The sequence below is a fragment of the Zeugodacus cucurbitae genome, chromosome 5, assembly GCF_028554725.1.
Source record: "Zeugodacus cucurbitae isolate PBARC_wt_2022May chromosome 5, idZeuCucr1.2, whole genome shotgun sequence".
Taxonomy (NCBI): domain Eukaryota; kingdom Metazoa; phylum Arthropoda; class Insecta; order Diptera; family Tephritidae; genus Zeugodacus; species Zeugodacus cucurbitae.
In genome coordinates, this window is record NC_071670.1 from 53045732 (window position 1) to 53063271 (window position 17540).

The 17540-nt window shown below is 30.3% G+C and overlaps 1 protein-coding gene across 3 annotated transcripts in view; it reads right to left on the reverse strand.

The window, feature by feature from the left end:
* The window catches only part of Usp54_0 (uncharacterized), a 143122-nt gene that overhangs the window by 26257 nt on the left and 99325 nt on the right, over positions 1-17540 (reverse strand). Inside the window, exon 1 of one of the 3 annotated variants that reach the window (XM_054230788.1) lies at positions 3775-4402. The exons of the other annotated variants lie outside the window; for them this stretch is intronic. The gene's annotated coding sequence lies outside the window, so the exon portion shown is untranslated. Of the gene's footprint in view, positions 1-3774; positions 4403-17540 lie in introns of those variants that run through there. 3 annotated transcript variants of the gene reach the window in all.

Consider the following 17540-nt stretch of genomic DNA (forward strand, 5'->3'; position numbering starts at 1 on the left):
GGGTATTGATGTGAATAACTCTAGTATTTTGAGGGTTGTTAAATATATGGCATTCTAGGAAGGCTTAAACTAAGATGTGAAACGAACTTTAAAGGTTAAAAGAATTTTATATTTAAATTAAAAAAAAAATTTTAAAATTATTTAAAAAAAAATTAAAAACATATATTAAAAATGAATTTGAGATAAATATAAAATTTTAAATTTTTGAAAAAAAAACAAACAAATTATTAAAAAAATAGAAGAATATTAAAAAAATATATATTTGAGATAAATATAAAAATTATAATAAAATTTATAGAAAATTTAAAATAAAATAAGATTGATTATACAATATTAAAAAAAATAATAATCATAAAAATTTATAACTTTTAGTATTGCAAGAGTTAAATAAATCTATTTTTTAACTCACCACCATATTCATTACCACATTTTTTTTTTTTTTCAAAACCAACTATTTACCACAACCAAACACACTTGACAAAAACCGACGCTTATCAAACGCTGACAGCCGTCACCGCAGCTAATCAAACGTTATCGCACACACAAATCGGATTTGTGCCTGCCCGTAAAAGGGTAAAACGAGTAGCCAGCCAGTGGAGACGACTCACACAGCATTAATAACAATTTATAAATAAATGCGCGTACCTGCGAAGTGAGGCATAATTTTATGCGGCACGAATACACCGGCGTACTAAATCAATAAATATTTGCATTTGCATATTAGAGACGCCCAAAAAGCGATAAAATAAGTAAGTAAATAACAGCAACAACAACAAGAAATAAAATGGTAAATAAATAAGCCAAGGGTTCAGCGCTTAAGGTAAATACTGAATGCTGAACACTTGCTGTAGGGAAAAAATGCTTTCCTGACTTGCTCGACAGTAGCAGCATAATAATTTACGTGGCATATGGAAAATCATATATGCACATGCTCAGTATGTGCTTATGAGTGCACCTTGACAGCATAACAAATTTTTGATTTTTTTCTTTTTCATCAATACTTCAGCAGCGCGTTTGTAGAAATTTACACGACAGCAGTGTCAATAAGACGACAAACAATAACAACAACTAACAATAAATATTTTCAATACCAACAACAACAACATGCTAAAGATATATTAATATTGTTGTTGTTTTTTTGTTGTACTGGATAATAAATAGCATAGCTGTGTGCGCGCATTGCATATAAATGTTTAAACAGCTATTATTTAGCTTTAAAATCAAAAAAGGAAAAATACGAAAAATTGAACACCAAGCAGAAGTTTGTGTCTTAAGTCTTTCGTTGGGTTGGCTGGCTGGCTGGTGTGCGCACCCAGCGAATACTAATTTTTTGGCATGGCACGCTGAGAGATGTGTCTTTATTTGATTGAATAGTTAGTTATTTTAGCCGTTGGTTCTTCGCATTTGTTGTTGTTTCTGCCGTGTGAGTTGTTGTTGTACCAACGCTAATGGCGTTTTTATGCAAATACAGGTAATTGACAGTTGGCTGCGCAAAGCAAATACTGCTTGCCGAAAGTCCGCATTGTTTTTTTTTTGTTTTTTTACTTTAGTTTAATAGTTGTTGTTTTTGTATTTGTTTTTTTTTTTAACGGCAAATAGCTACAGTAGTCGTTAAGCTTATGATTTTGCAAACGACTTGCGAGTGTGTTCGACTGAAGGCGTTGATATGCACGCCAAGCGTGGTGTTGCGGGAATAAATTCTGATTCGCTGAACAAATTTATTATGCGTTGATTCTGATTTGTAGGGAATTTTTGTATGCGACAAGTTGAGGCGAAATTTCTTGAGAAAAATGCGGTATCGATCGCAAATTGAAATGCAAAGCGGCGCTTAACGGAACTGCTTTTAGATTGAGTTTAAGCGATTCTGAGAAAGTGTAAGGTGGAGTTTAATGATTTTTTTATTTAGAAATTATCTTGATATTTATGAAAAAAATATTTTCTTAGTAATGTTGCATACAAACTTATTTTTATAGAAATTTAAAGTTAATTTTTTTATAAAATTTATCATTTTTAATTTTATTTTTATATGATAAAATTTGAAAAAATAATTATTTTTTTTTAAATTAAAAATTAATTTCTTTCCATAAAATTATTTTTTTAGATTAAATCTTTTGTGATAAAATTAAGAAAAAAAATAAAATATTTTTTTTTTCGTTGTTATTTTTTAGAAATTTGAAATTTTCTTTTATTTCATACGATGACATTTATCAAAATTTTTTTTTTTATACAATTTTTCTTAGTAAATTTTACTTGCAATATATTTTTCAAAGCAATATTTTTAATTAAAATATTTTAATATTTTTTTAATAACTCACATTTTAAATATCAAGCTTTCTTTCTCATTAATTTATTTTTTTCTAAATGCGAATATTTAAAATTTATTTTGTTTATTATTGAAAAAATCTAAAAATAAAATTTAGTATAAAATATTTCATTTTTTATTATTTTTAAAGGAATTTTACAACAATTTAAGTTTTAGAAAATTTTAAAAAGTTTTTTTTATTAAAAAAAATATGTTTTCCAAATTTTTTTTTTAATTTTTGTAATATTTTTTATGAAATATAGTCATAATGAAACAATGAAGAAATTTGCAAAATATAATTTTTAATAAAAAAATATTATATGAAAAATATTTTTTTATAAAAAATTTTAAATATTATTTTCTTAAAAAATTCGGAAATAATAATAAATTTTTTTTTCTAAAAAAATAACAAATTTTTTTTTCTACAAAAAAAGTAAATATTTTTTTCTTAAAAAATTTAAAATATTGTCTTTTTTTAATTTTTTTGATTCCAAATCTCTTGTAACAATTTTCAATTGTTTTCACTAAAATATACAAAAACCCAAATACAAAAAAAAAAATGCGGTTAACAACTCTTCCGCATTAAGCTTTCACAACGCAAATTTCAACTTTTATCGCCAGTCATAAAGTGAATAGCAATTATGCGTTTGTCAAATATAATTAAATTTTTCGCTTTACTATGCATGTACATATGTAAAAACTAAAGCACTTTACGCAATTAAAAGTTTATTAGTGTGTAAATTGGACTCCACCTGCTACAAACAAACACACGCACAAACATACATATGTATAGTATGTGCTTTAAATGATTAAGCATAAGTTCGAAAATCGAACTATGAGCGCTGCTGTAGCAAATTAAAATAAACTTCAATTAATTTATTTAAATCGCCAGTCTAGCTAAGAAAGCATTATCTCGCTATTTTTGAGCCAAAATTCATGGTAATCAACAAGAGGAGAAAAACGAGTTTTCAAAACCGTTTTATATTCATGGCTGCGGTAACCTGCTTCTGTGTTTAAATTTTCGTTTAAATTTTGTTATTTAAATATTGTTTGAGGCTTTATTTCAGTAACCAATTAGTTGAGCAAACAAAGTCAGTGGACAATTCAAAAGACTTAAGCCACGAACTTGAAAGCTTTTGTTTTTTGATAGTTGTGATAGTAAATTTAGACTGATGTCTGTAGCTAATTTGAAGTTTATGTGATAATAATTGTTAACAGTAAACAATATTACTTCAAACGAATTACTTCATTTAATATTTTAAGATTTATAATAATGTTGTATGGTGTAATAATTTTTATTGAGATTAAATCAATTCACTTAAAATTCATCGAATACAATATTGAATTTTTTTTTTTCATATAAAAATATATATATTTTTTTTTTCGCTTCAGCTTTTTTATTTTTTTCACGCGCTCCAGCAACAACACTTTCCATAGTTGCAGCAAATCCATTTTTGCTATGTTTTACTTACGACTTCAACGCTTCAAGCAGCGTAATAAATAAATTTGCTATTTCAAGCAATAAAAATTATTATTTTTTCAACAATTTGTCACACTGTAAGGCACTTTGCTTTATGTTTTCTTCGCAAGAAATCCTATTATTCGCACAACACAAGTTTTACAAACTTCTTTCAATTTTTCTATTTATTTTTTCATACACTTGTTTTTGTTGTTTTCTTTAGTACAATTCATTTTTCAATAAGCAATTCTTATTTATTTTTTCAATTTCGAATTCCACATAATTCACATCTCACTTAATATTGTAGGTGAAAAAAAACTCGCGCCATTTGTCGTTCACAGCTTCCAAACAGTACATTCGTTTGTAATCAAGCAATGCGCGCTAAGCAAATTCGAGAGTTGAAAATCGAAAAAAAACTAAATAAATACAAATATTGTATATATATAAACGTTGAACACGCGCAAAAGCGACCAAAACGCGTCCAAACGCTCGAAACTATGGCCTAAAACTGAAACTTGTATGCGCAAATGGGTTTGAAAGCGAGCGGCTAACGAGAAAGAGCGTTGAAGAGAATGCAAGAGAGCATACAGGTAAGTCAAAACACATGTGAGAGCGCCCCCAACTCACTTGTATGACAACCAGGGCACATGCGTTACAGCTAAACAAACTGACGTCGTGACTGACTGGCTGACTGAGTCGACAGTCGATCAGGTAAACAAACAAGAAAAACCCGACTTGACGGCACACACACAACAATCGTCCAGGCGACGAACCAACGAATCGACCGTTAGTGAGTCAAACAAACACGTCCAACAAAACAGGTAACATACGAGCGTAACCTGAGCGACTCAAGAAGGCGGAGGACGACATGACAAAATTGCAACGAAGAAATTAGTAGAAGAGACACATTATGTTGGCAACTGGTTGTCAGACTGCCCCATTGTACGAGTATGGGTCGGATTGTCGGTGACGGTAAGTGAGTTGGTGTCGTCGGCACCGCCAGCAATGAGCTCATGTGTGTAAACAAAACACTGACTGTTTGACAGCAACAACAACAAAGTGCGCTATACTACTTGAAGACTCACCTGTACTAACACAAGTGTATGTATGTGTGCGAGAGAGTATTGAACACTAAGCAGAGAGTAGCGTTCATTATTTTAGTAGCAGTGAGTAAAAACCAACGTCAGTGTATGAAACTGGTGGAGAACAAGGAGTTTGAAGTATTATTGCTGAAGTACAGGTAAATCATGGAAATTTGAGAGTTGAAGCGTGCCCAGAATGCAGAGTATTTAGAGTTGAGCTCTTTTATATGACTAAGTAGGCGCACAGTTGATTCTCATTCATTTGATGCGCCCTGTATTTACTGTATTCTTTTGCAATTCGATCACTGGTGGGGTATTTAATAATGCCAACTGATTGGCGGGAAGCGCCAATGTGATTATGAAGTTGAGATTTTTAGTTTGTGGTGCAAATGCGCGCTTAAAATGGAGGCAAGTGAGAGTGAATTTAATGTTTAATAATGTAATGGATTTGAAAAGTTATTTAATATGAAAATTAATTAATTTGCATTCAAAAATATTTTAATTTATTTTGGATATTATGTTCTCTAAACTTGCTTATCTCACAACCTCACATTGCCCAACAATTACGCTTCCATTATTATTACATACATTATTCCATTTCACACATACATATTTATTTTATTATTTTTAATTTCTCTTCATCTTCTATCCCTCAACAGCATCTTTAATACTCATTGCCGGTGACACCATCGGTGATCAGGTCTCAAATTTGGGGGTTAATTTTCATATCTCACAAATGCATCTAAATGCTTGATTTCTTTTTTGTTGTTTTAATTCGTTTTTGTTGTAAATTGATTGCGCTCCGATTTTTTACAAATAATGATAATCAGAATTAAAGTCGAAATGTTTGGGGAACAGGTTTCGTGGCGAAAGATGAAGCTGAGTGCAATCTAAAGAGGGGCACCGTAGGCATAAGGTTAAAGGACTAAGCTAAAGCAGATTAATGGATGAAAGTAATGAAGGAAATTGAAGGAATCAAATTAAAGTGAAATGAAAAAACGTGTCAAAATAAAAAAAATTGAGTGCTGATGATAGTTGAAATCTCTGGTGACTTGTTATTGAAGAGTTCTAAGTAGTTGACAAGTGCTACGGTAGCTGAAATTGGAGCAGTAAGCTGATTTGTTTAATGAATTTGAGAGTAAGCAGCTTTAGTTGGATATTTGATAGAAAATAATATTCTACTTTCATATAAAAAAATATGAATTTTTCAAAAATGACAATTGAGGATGTCAAAATAAAAGCAAAAATGGCATTAAGATAAAAACTGAAAAACTGACAGCATAATACACTGAAATATATCAGTGACAAATTAACTAGTATTTTTAATAAATATCCAACTAATATGAAAACATTTTGCAGTTAAATTAATTATGAATAAAATTTATGATTTTTAAATTAAAATAATTAATTTAAAATAAATTAAAATATTATTTTAATATCTTTTGTTCAAATTCTACCCTTCTCACTGCAAATATTAGCCAATAACATTCGACTCAAACTCAAAAATTCGCCAATCAACATAAACGGAAATACCAAACTGCCCAGTCATACAACAACAACAAACAATTGCAATTGTAGTAAAATTGGCTAACTAAAAGGCCACAAGAGAGTCGTGAGAAACCCGACTAAAGCTCTAAGAAAGTTTCAAGAGCCCGCAAGTGCATAGTTATTAGCGCCAGCGGCTACTAAACAAATTGAAGTATGGCCAACTGACTTTGAATTTAATTGCAAGACAGCGCTAAACTGCAATAACTCAAGGGCCAAACACTCACGAAATAAAAAATGTAAAAATCAGGCTATAGCTGATACTCGACCAACAAACATAGCTGCAGCATACCGAAGAGATGACTCACGCACATTTTTCTAAGCGTAGCTAGTTGTGCGTGGAATCCCTATTGGAATGTCGGAAATGCGTGTAAATATGTACAAAAATGTTTGTGTGATTGTGAAAAAATATGTATGTATGCATATATGAGTTTACGTAACAATAGAAGCAACAACAACAACAACAACAAGAGAAACTGTCAACTTAACATTTTAGGCATACATATAACAACATTTAGGCTTTTTTTCGATTTTGACAGGCTTAACTGATTTAGCTGCATGTTGTACAACAATAACAAATCAATCACATAGCCATCAACGGTTAATTGGTAAGGCGACACGTCGTAAACTGGCTACTTAAAGGCTGCAAACGAAAAATAGTTTTGAAATATGCGAGAAAAAAAATGAAAAAGTAAAACCAAAAATGTAAAAATTTAAAAATATTAAAAAAAAAAAAACAAAACTGTAAAACAACCACAACACACAACAAAAATGCTTTGCTGCCACTTAGCAATGCCGCATGCATCACCTGAGTGAGTTCGTAGAAGTGAAGTCATACAAACTTGAAAAAGACGAAAAATGCCAAAACGATTGAGAAAATCATAAATAAAAAAATTAAATAAAGAAATAAAATCAATGATACGCGCGCGCTGAAAGTGTTTGGTAAACACTGAGAGTTGAGGCCAAGCGTTGTCGAAAGGTTTTAAGCAGAAAATTAACAATATTGAAGAAGTTTCAACAAAATAAAAAAAAAAACATGAAACAGCGCTTCAAAATCACAACTGTGCATAAATTGCTGCTCCAACAACAAAAAATAACAACAAAAAATTTTTGAAAAAAAATATTGACGCTACATAATGAGACCTCAAAATGCATGCGCATCGGAGCTGCCCAATAACAATTCGACAAGCAAAAATAAAAATAAATAAACAAAAAATTAAATTTTAAACAGAGTTAAATACCTTTTTCTGCCAACCAAAATTGTTGTTGTTGCGCTCACGCACGCACTTTACAACAACCAACAACAAAATCATGAACATTTAAGCAAAAAAGCAACAACAAATGAAATCTGTGTTTGTTGTACGCTGACGATGAGTCAAAAGGCGCGCGCTATATACCCAGATCTTCAGAGCAACTATAAATTTCGTTGCTGGTCCACATGAGTTGAATGCTTAACGCGGTTGTGTTGTTGTTGTGATGTTGTAATGCTTGTTGCCCTTTTATTTACACCGTTTTTTCGTTAATCGGTATATGTGTGTATGTGTGGGTCTTAAAAGTTTTGATCTTCATCACGTCACATTTCTTTTATTATTACAGTTCTGGGTATTGACTTTATATGTAAAAGTGAAATATTTTTTTCCTTTTCGAATCTTACATTTGTTGTTACACGCGTCGTGCTGAGTTTCTTCTGAGTCATTTACGCTTAGCTTTAAATTTTGTTTTTTATCTCGTTTTGTTGTTTTTGGTACAGCACTATCGCTGGCTTTTAGTTGTTTTTTTTTTTTTAATTTTCTTCCTATTGAGCTCATCAAACAGCTAATATGCATTAAAACCTTTTATTTCTGGTATTTTTTCATTATTATTATTTTTTTTTTGTCTTTAATAGGTTTATTTGTAATTTTCCCATAGTCATTGGGCGTAGAAAAATCAGAAAAAATTGGGTGTATATTAATACCACCGGCATAAATTGCGCACGTGGTGTTTGTGTTATTGTTGTTGTTAATTTATAATGCTCATATTTTAGTGTATTCTAGTTGTGGCGAATTGTAAATTGATGTGGTTACATTTATTTGTGAACTTTAGAGATGTGGCTGCTTAGTTACAAGTCATCTTTTATTTGTAATGTATGATGTGTGAACTGGTCAGATACTAACAAATAGTATGTGAACACAAACAATATTGAAAACTCTTAAGCCGAGCTTCATGAATGCTGTCTATAAATTTTTGAATAATTAAAAAGCATTTATTAGTAATGAGCAAAGCGGAAGACTTACAGTTTCTTAATAAAATACTTATAGGCTTATACATATGTAAAGAGGCTATTGTTGTTGTTGTTGTTGTGTTTTTTTCTCTTTTTTTAACATCTTTCATACGTATTATAAAACGCTTCTTGAGTAAGAGTTCTTTATAAGTAATGTGAGAGATCTACTAATTTCAATCGCGAATAGTAGACATTAAGGTATTCCTAAAAGTTCTCTGAAACACAATGAGCATAACTTTTTGACTACCCTAGCATTATTATATTTACTATTTCGCAGCTAATTTAATTTTATTTAAATTTTTTTATATTTTGAATTTTATTGTCCTACTTTCAACCCACCCTAATGTTCTATTTATAAAAATATTAAATAGTTATTTCATGAAACTATAATAATCTTTGTTTTAAAATATGTTAAAAAGTGGAAATAGTTATATTTAAAAAACCTTTAAAATTCATTATTTATAAGTTCTATGGCAAGGAGACGAAAATTAGAGATTTGATTAATTTACTAAATTCATTTGTTAGAGAGTAAAACCAGTTGAAGTCAATTCCGTAGAAAAGTCATTACGGAATCTTAAAACCACATATTGCTCTTAATTTATTGAGAATTTTTTTTTATTAAATTTGCTGGAACAGGTTAATTATATCGGAGCAGTTGGTTAGAAACCCATTGATACTTTGAAATTTGAATCAATACAAATGACTATCTTTCAAAGTAATAGAGATTAGGTATCGACGCTGATATCCGATCGGAAGATCACACATTGACAATTACAGATATGTGATTTTTTGAATTCAAACAAATTCTCTCGTTGAAGCAAATGCCAAAAAGAACTTCTTTTATATTATAGCATCCATTTTAATAAGAATCAGTGAAGATTTTTAAACATTTCATTGACCTGACTCTGAGATCGCCTTACATTTTCCAAAAATGTATAAAACTTGGTATTTCATGAAACAATTAAATAACTGTCGCTGCAATAAATAAAATATAATTTAAAAGAGTTCTTGAAGCAAAACACCAACAAACGACATTTCGCTTTAATACCAAAGCAATCAGCTTAAATTACAGAGAACAGCATTAAACACACTTCTATAGAACACACGCACACACAATCCGTTAAAGACGTGCCCCAACCAGCCTCGCACCTAATAATATATCCGCGCAATTAACGCTTGGCAAAGATTTTGGTGTAAATCAAAGTAAACAATTAATCGAACGTTAATTAAAGCGTGTGCATTGTGCAGCAGGCAACAACAGTAACAACAACAACAGTCACTTATTATATATAAACGATAAATTCCCAAAGTCAATAAGCCACAAATTACGAAAAAATACGCTGAAGTTCATATATGTGTGTGGCACTAAATTAACAGAGCGCTTGGATAAGCACGTGCCGTTGCGACTTATCAGCTCAAAAATTACGCACAAAGCGAAGCAGAAGAGCCACCAAGAACAAGAATAACAACAAGTGGGCGCACTTTACACCAGCGCAGAATGCAGCTTTATATCTCTGTATGTATGTATATGAATATATATTTATTATTAAATAAAGTGGTACTAATTTTTCCATAGAAAGAAAAGAGCCAAAGTGGAACTGGAAGAAGAAGCAACAGAAGAGCTAGACAAATAAATGTCTGATTGCAGCATAAAAGCAAATAAATAAATAAATAAATAAAGTTTGTTGTTTGAATTAGGCGCTTATCACGTTGTGAAACACACACATTTTAGTGTCACACAGCATACAGACATACATGCAAACCTATGAATAACTGTTGTGGTTTATGTTAACTTTGGTTGCTTGGCTTGTGCGACACAAAAGCGGCGAGTGGCTTGTCGCCGGTAATGCGCGTGTTGCATGCAATCAGAACATTTTTATTTATCTATCTCATTTGTTTACGATTGCTGTGATTTAGTTGCATGAATAAAAAAAAACTCGCTGTTTGCATATTACAATATTTTATTTATACACATAGGTAAGTATGTATATGTGCGTGGCACAATCACTTCCAACAACAAGTTTTCTGTGGCAAGTATCTATATTATATGCACTTTACTGCACCTTTCATTTCATTTTTTCCACACATATATCCTCAAACACTCATATCTATGAGCATTTTTATTTATGTACGAGTATAGATACATATATACATGCATACATCGTATATTATTATGCTTTATATATATTTTGCTTTATCATCGTTGTAATTGCAGTTTGTTGCATATCTTGCAGAGCATAGACAAATATAAACAGCTAAGATAAGCCCTGACTAAGTCAATAAGCGTAGTAAAGGGCTGTCGCAAATGTACAAAGCGTTGAAATTATATACGTATAATCCATATAGAGCATGTATTATCCCTTATTTGTAGGTGTGCTCCACTTTTCCTAGTAAATACAGCTTTCGTTTGTGTAATATGTGATAATTTTTTTAGATTAAACAATGGTTGTCACAAGTGGTGACTAGTTTTCTCTAACAGTTGTAACTGTTGCAATAGAATTAATAAGATACTCACACTAACATGAATTTTAATAGTTTTAGACAAGTTCGGGATCCCGAAAATTTTCGCGATTCAACGAGATTTTTCTAAAAGGTTATACATTGAATGATTCGATGATGATTTTCAAAATTTTGAACAGTCATTTAATTCGGGATTCCGAAAATTTTCGATTTTTGAAAAATTTATAAACATAATGATTTTACTATTTACAGAATTTTGAACCGTCATTTAATTCGGGATACCGGAAGTTTTCGGGATTCAACGGGATTTTTCAAAAAAGTTATAATTTTAATGATTTAACTGATAACAAAATTTATTTCAACAGTAATTTACTACGATATCCCGAAATTTTCGAGACGTAACGGTATTTTATCAAAAACGATACGCATACATTACATCAAATAACAATTTTGAAGTTTAGAAGCTTATTAAAGTTTGGATCAAGAAAAATTACGAGGCCCTACGAAGTTCTTTGAACCTTAGACACCAAATCATCAACGATAAATGCTAATTTCGGGATCGCAATAGAATATAGAGACGAAATTTCGAACAAACTAGGAATATAGCACAAAAATCATAGAGATTATCGGAAGCCGCTGTCCGTCAGCAAATTTGAGCCTTGTAATCATAACGGAAGTCACTACAGTTATTCTACAACAATATATAGTAAACTACTTTGTGAAATCTGATTTTCTCTTACCATTTCACAATAAGTCTAGAGTCTTGCAAAGCACTTAGAACATTCTCTTTCGGTCTTATTATTGGATATTGAAATTTATTTAGCTTAAGTAGCATTTAAATAATTAAATCACCGAATGAACAAGGCGAGAAGGACAATAGATAGAAGGCTACCTTTGAATATGAAGGAGTTAATACCGCCAATAGACCACTCAAATCTCTTAGCCATTAGCAGGCGCATAGAAGCAGCCTACAAATTACAAAACAAACATGAGTAAACGCTCATAAAGTAGCCACAGTCATAAATCAAGTTACATAATGAGCCAGAGTGCAGTTACAGGCAGACAGTTAAGGCTACCTAGCGTAGAGCAACACCTAACTTATGTAGCTGCATTAGCAACCGACGCCATCTACAGATATACAAGCATAGAAATTCATCAAAGATAATGATAATGAGTTAGGTATAGAAAAGCTATAAATGAGCAACATCCTAAATGCACTTGCATATAAATTTTATTAACTGAAAACTTATCAAACCATCAGCTTGATTTAGCATTCAATCACTCGATCAATCAATCAATCAATTTACTGTTCACTAAGCAAATGATGAATTAACTTGTGGGTACATAAAATGTCAACAAATCAAAGGAAGAGGTGAAATGAAGGGTAGGGTAAGTGAAAAAAAAATTAATTTTATTCAAATATATGCATGTGTGAGGGTGTTTGGAGTGTGGAGAAAAGTCTGAGAAATTAGTTGAAGCGCAACGAAAGTGTGTTGTCTACTACCCAAAAAGAAGTTAGGTGAGTCACTCCAGCGCACACAGCAGCGCAACAAGAAGGCTACGCGCAGGCGAGTTTATACCAAAAGCGCAATAAAAGAAATTTGTAACAAGAAGAATTGAGTGCACACAAAATGTAGCAACAGGATCATAAAATCTATTTTTAAAGCAGCTTTGGCAACTATAAAAAGACACTAGACACATACAATGTATGTGCAAGTGAGTGCTAAAACCAACTTAAAGATATGCTTGTAAGCGTGTAAGAGCTTCTTAACGTATGAGTGTGTGTGCTCGTTCAGCATTTAATTTACAAAACACACGCAAGCGGCGATGTACACGCGTCCACACATGCGCCATGTGTATATCTTTAACGTATCATGTTGTTTTTTTTCAATTTAGCCTGCAATTAAGCAGCGCTACTCACTTAGTACTAGCGACTAGCAGCTATCAAGTGTACTCGTATTTAGTAAGAACTTTGAGAAGACGGTGTGAAAAAGTGTTTTCAACCGCAACCGTCGCGCTGCACGGCTTGCGTGGGAGATTCCCAGCGTTCGCCAAGCGAGCGATTTTCATAATTTAAGCCCAAACACACACGCCATCCATTATTTGGTTACCCCACTTCTAAGCAGCGCTCTACTTGTTGGTGTCGTCGGCGAGTTGAACGTTTTAAAGCAGATTAATATTTGGCTTTTCAATTTTATTCTCGTTGTTTTTTTCTAGTTGTCTGGTTGTATGCTTTTTTACTGCTTTTGGCATTTAATGTTAATTTATGTCTTGAATTAAAAGTCAAATAAAAGGAGCAACATAGTAAACACAAACAGGTAAACAGAAGAAGAAGAAGGAAAAAAATAATTCTAATTAAAGGTAGCTGGCAAAAGTGGTTAAGTGTGTGGGGTTCTACACATTTCTAGGTGTGTTTGTATAAAAAGATTTGAACAGAAATAAGCACATGTGCTTGCTATATGTACATATTTTTAGTTTCTCTTTAAATTTATTTATATATATTTTAAATGGTATCATATAGAGAGAAAATAATTTTCTGATTTTTTAATTTATTTTTACCATCGATAATTTTTTTATTTAAATTTTATTTATTAAAAACATAAAAAAATATATTGGAAAAATATATAAAATTTATAAAAAAATTAAAAAAAAGCATTAAAAAAATAATAAAAAAGATTAAATAAGAAATAAAAAAAAAAATAAAAATATAAAAAAAAATAAAAAAAAGAAATTACAAAAAATTTAAAAATATATGAAAAAATTATAAAATACAATATAAAATATATAAAAAAAAAAAAATAAAAAAAAATTAAAAAAAAAAATTATGAAGTGAAATGTAAAAAATACTATAAGATTTATAAATTTTTGGGTCCATAAATAAACAAGTTTTTCGTTATATGATAAATTGAAACAAAATATTCTAAAATTAAGAGAATTTGATGCATTATTTTATTATATTTAATTATATTATTTTAATTTTTATTTTTTAACTTAAAAAGGTAATTAAAAATTAATAAAAAAATTTAATCGAATTGTTATATAGTTAATAATATTTGTTTTGAGAAAAAATAGTAATCTTTGTTTTGAGAAAAAATTATTGTGAATTTTTTTTATTTAATCCTTTTTCTACTAAAGTCATTTCATATTTATATACTAAAATATTTTTTTTTATTTCATATTTTTTATTTATTTTTTAAATTATATTTTTTTATAACAATATATTACTCTTTTTCTTTTTGTTTTTTCAATATTTACACTTTATCTCAAAAGTACCGCTAGCTAATATTGTTAACATTTCCTTGTTTGTGTTGTCATATTCTATGTAAATACATACAAATGTCTTTATGTATTTACCTTTTGTTTGGCAAACAACCAGTATGCTTTTTCGGCACTTCTTTGGGTTTTAGCGCAACAAATTGAAGTAGCAAACAAATGTTAAAAGCCGCGAAGAGCTTTGCAGTTCAAAGCCATGAAGCGGTAGTATAGAAGTAACCACAACAACAGCAGCAGGAGAATGAGTAACAAGACAAAGCAATAGCGGCAGTGACAAAAGTAACAACAAACGCGACTGCAATTACAACTACAATAACAATTAATGCAAAGAAAATAGTATGAAATAACAACAACAACATTTACAAATAACAACAACATGTGGAAGACAACAAAACCAATTATTAAAAAAAAAATTAAGCCAGAAAAATATAAAACAAAAGACCAAACAAGTTGTATACAAGCTCAGGAACATGGCCAAGAAAAATTACAAGAAGTTGCAGGCGCAGAACATAAAGCCGAGACATTGACATAAATGTACATATGTATGTAAATAAATAGGAAAAACTCAGTAAAAATGAGAGTAAAATTGAAAAAGTTCCTTAAAAAAATTTTATGAACATATTAAGCTCAAATTAAAAAAAAACAATTTTTTCGGTATTAGAAAAGTGAAAAAATAGTAATTAATTTAAAATGAAATAAAATGAAGTAAAAAAAATAATAAAAAATAAAAATTTTGTTTTTGGAAATGGCTTCCAAACGCTTTTTTATAGTAATTTGTTTTCAAATATTGATGTTGTTGTTGTTTTTTCGTTTGCGTATGTTGTTGTAATAACCATAACGTTAGATATTTGAGTATTATATTATAAAATATTTAAAATATACCGTTATGCTGTCCTCTGCATATGTAACTCAGCAGCCAACTTTCATATAAAACAATTTGAGCGCCACTGTATTTTGCCTCCCAGCGGCATACATGCCAGCTTCCTACTACTGTTGTACTTTATACTCACTTATGCATTGCCATCCTTCCCATTTACTTTAAAGTGGTTCTGATCACTTACGCCCAGCATTTGCCCTATTTCATTGCCCTGCCACCATATACATATAAACGAGTATATATGTACTCCATGCTCAAGTACAAGTGAGAACCTATTTTTATTGTTATTGTATAATTTTAATTTTTGTTTTGACTCTTTAATAACATATACTCCGCTTTTAACTGCCTCTACATCTTCTACTTCTGCTTCAACCGCCTCCTACTCTCACCTGACTTCTTTAATCACTTACTATTCTTCATCCGCCTTTTTCGTGTCGTCATTGTTTCACTTACAGAACGTTCCCAAGCAGCAGTCATTGTACAAATTTCTCTTTCTCAATACTCATCTACCAGCATAAAGCAACTCTCTTTCTCAATACTTGAACCAACGAGTGCTAAGATGTTCTTCGAGAAGACGGTCACTCGCTCGCTGCGCATGCTTCTTCGCCGGTACATTTTCTTTGTTATTATTATGTTTTTGTTGTTTGCTTGCTTACATTCTGACACTCACACTACTTGCATAGCTTTCTACCGTGTTCGTTACACACACACACACACACATATAATATAACCACTACAGCGACTTTCTCATATATGGTGTGTTCGTGTTCTGACGATCATCACTTACAAAAAAATGGTACAGTCGCGCGCCTTTTCACGAATTTTCCGAAATGCTGAGCATCAGATCTTGATGTTTTTACTCGTTTTGTTTTCTTATTTCTTTCTTTCTTGATCCTCTCTACTCTCTTCTGGTCTCGTAGTACGATGTGGTAGAGTGTTTGTTTTGTTGTTTATGGTGATTTTTCTTACTTGTTTGGAAGGGTTGTCGATTGCGATTTATTATTTTATATTCCAGCAGTGGTTTTGTTGTTGTTATGAGTATGAAAATTGATGCTGGGGTTAGCTGAAGTGTGTCTTATATGATTTTCCTTTGATGTGTTTTTTGATTGTTTTTGTTGTTTTTCGTGACTTTTGTTATTTATTTATATTTTTTTTCTTAAATTTGGTAAGGGAAAGTGCTGTTATAACCCTGTATTTATGAGGTCTGATATTTGTATGTGATTTGCATGATTTTAACATTTTTTGAAAAGTTTGAAATTTTTTTTCCTATTTAAGTTTTTAATAAATAAAATAAAAAAGAAATTCTAAAATAATTATTTAGACTTATGATGTTCGAGTAGTGCATATTTAGATCAATTTGAAATTAGTATGAAAATTGTTTGGTTATATATTATTTTTCTTTTTTATGTTCAATGTATATCCAGAGTAGGATTGCCACAAATTCGAAAAAAAATATTAAATCTCACCACATTTAAGTGGTTGTTAAGTGTTTTTAGATTTTGTTAACAGAATTAGTGACCTAAGCATTAACTACATAAAAAAATTTTGCATATTAAAATTAGAATAGGGTTACCCCAAATGAAAATTGTTAATTTTTTTACAGTGCTGTAACATAGTTAATAAAAATTAACGGAAAGTCATAACTTTAAGTTCAAAATGTACTTTAAAATAAAATATTTAGTGGTAGGGCTGCCATCAATGTCAAAATTTCTAATACTCCAAAGTTGTAGCATGTGAAAATTTTTTAATATCTTAGCAAAATTAGCTTGAGTATATCAGTGAAAAATATTTTCCCAACAGAGTTGCCATCTAGATAAAAAATTAATATTATTTAATTATAAATATTCCAAAAATTTTGCCATTATTTATGAATATTTTAATGAGAAATTATTTTGAAACAGGGTTACCAAATGGTTTTAATGCCAAAATACCTAAATTAGAACTATTGAAAATTAAAAATAAAAATAAATTTTAAGTACAGTATTATGGCAAAAATTAAAATTTAAATATGTATATTTTTTCCAAATTTTATTTTTTTCTAAAATTATACATTTTATTACTTAATATATTTGTTTCTTACACCCCGATAAAACAAATGACAAATAAATGAAAAAAGTTTAAATGAGAATCCAGCACTTAAGTGTTATATTATCATTTCTTATTCAAAATTTTTTCATATTTTTTCACACATTTTCCCACACAGAGACAACGCGAGAGCTGCGCACATGCAACACCTTGTTACACGTTAACAACTTTCCCGTGGCAAAGTAATATAAATTAAG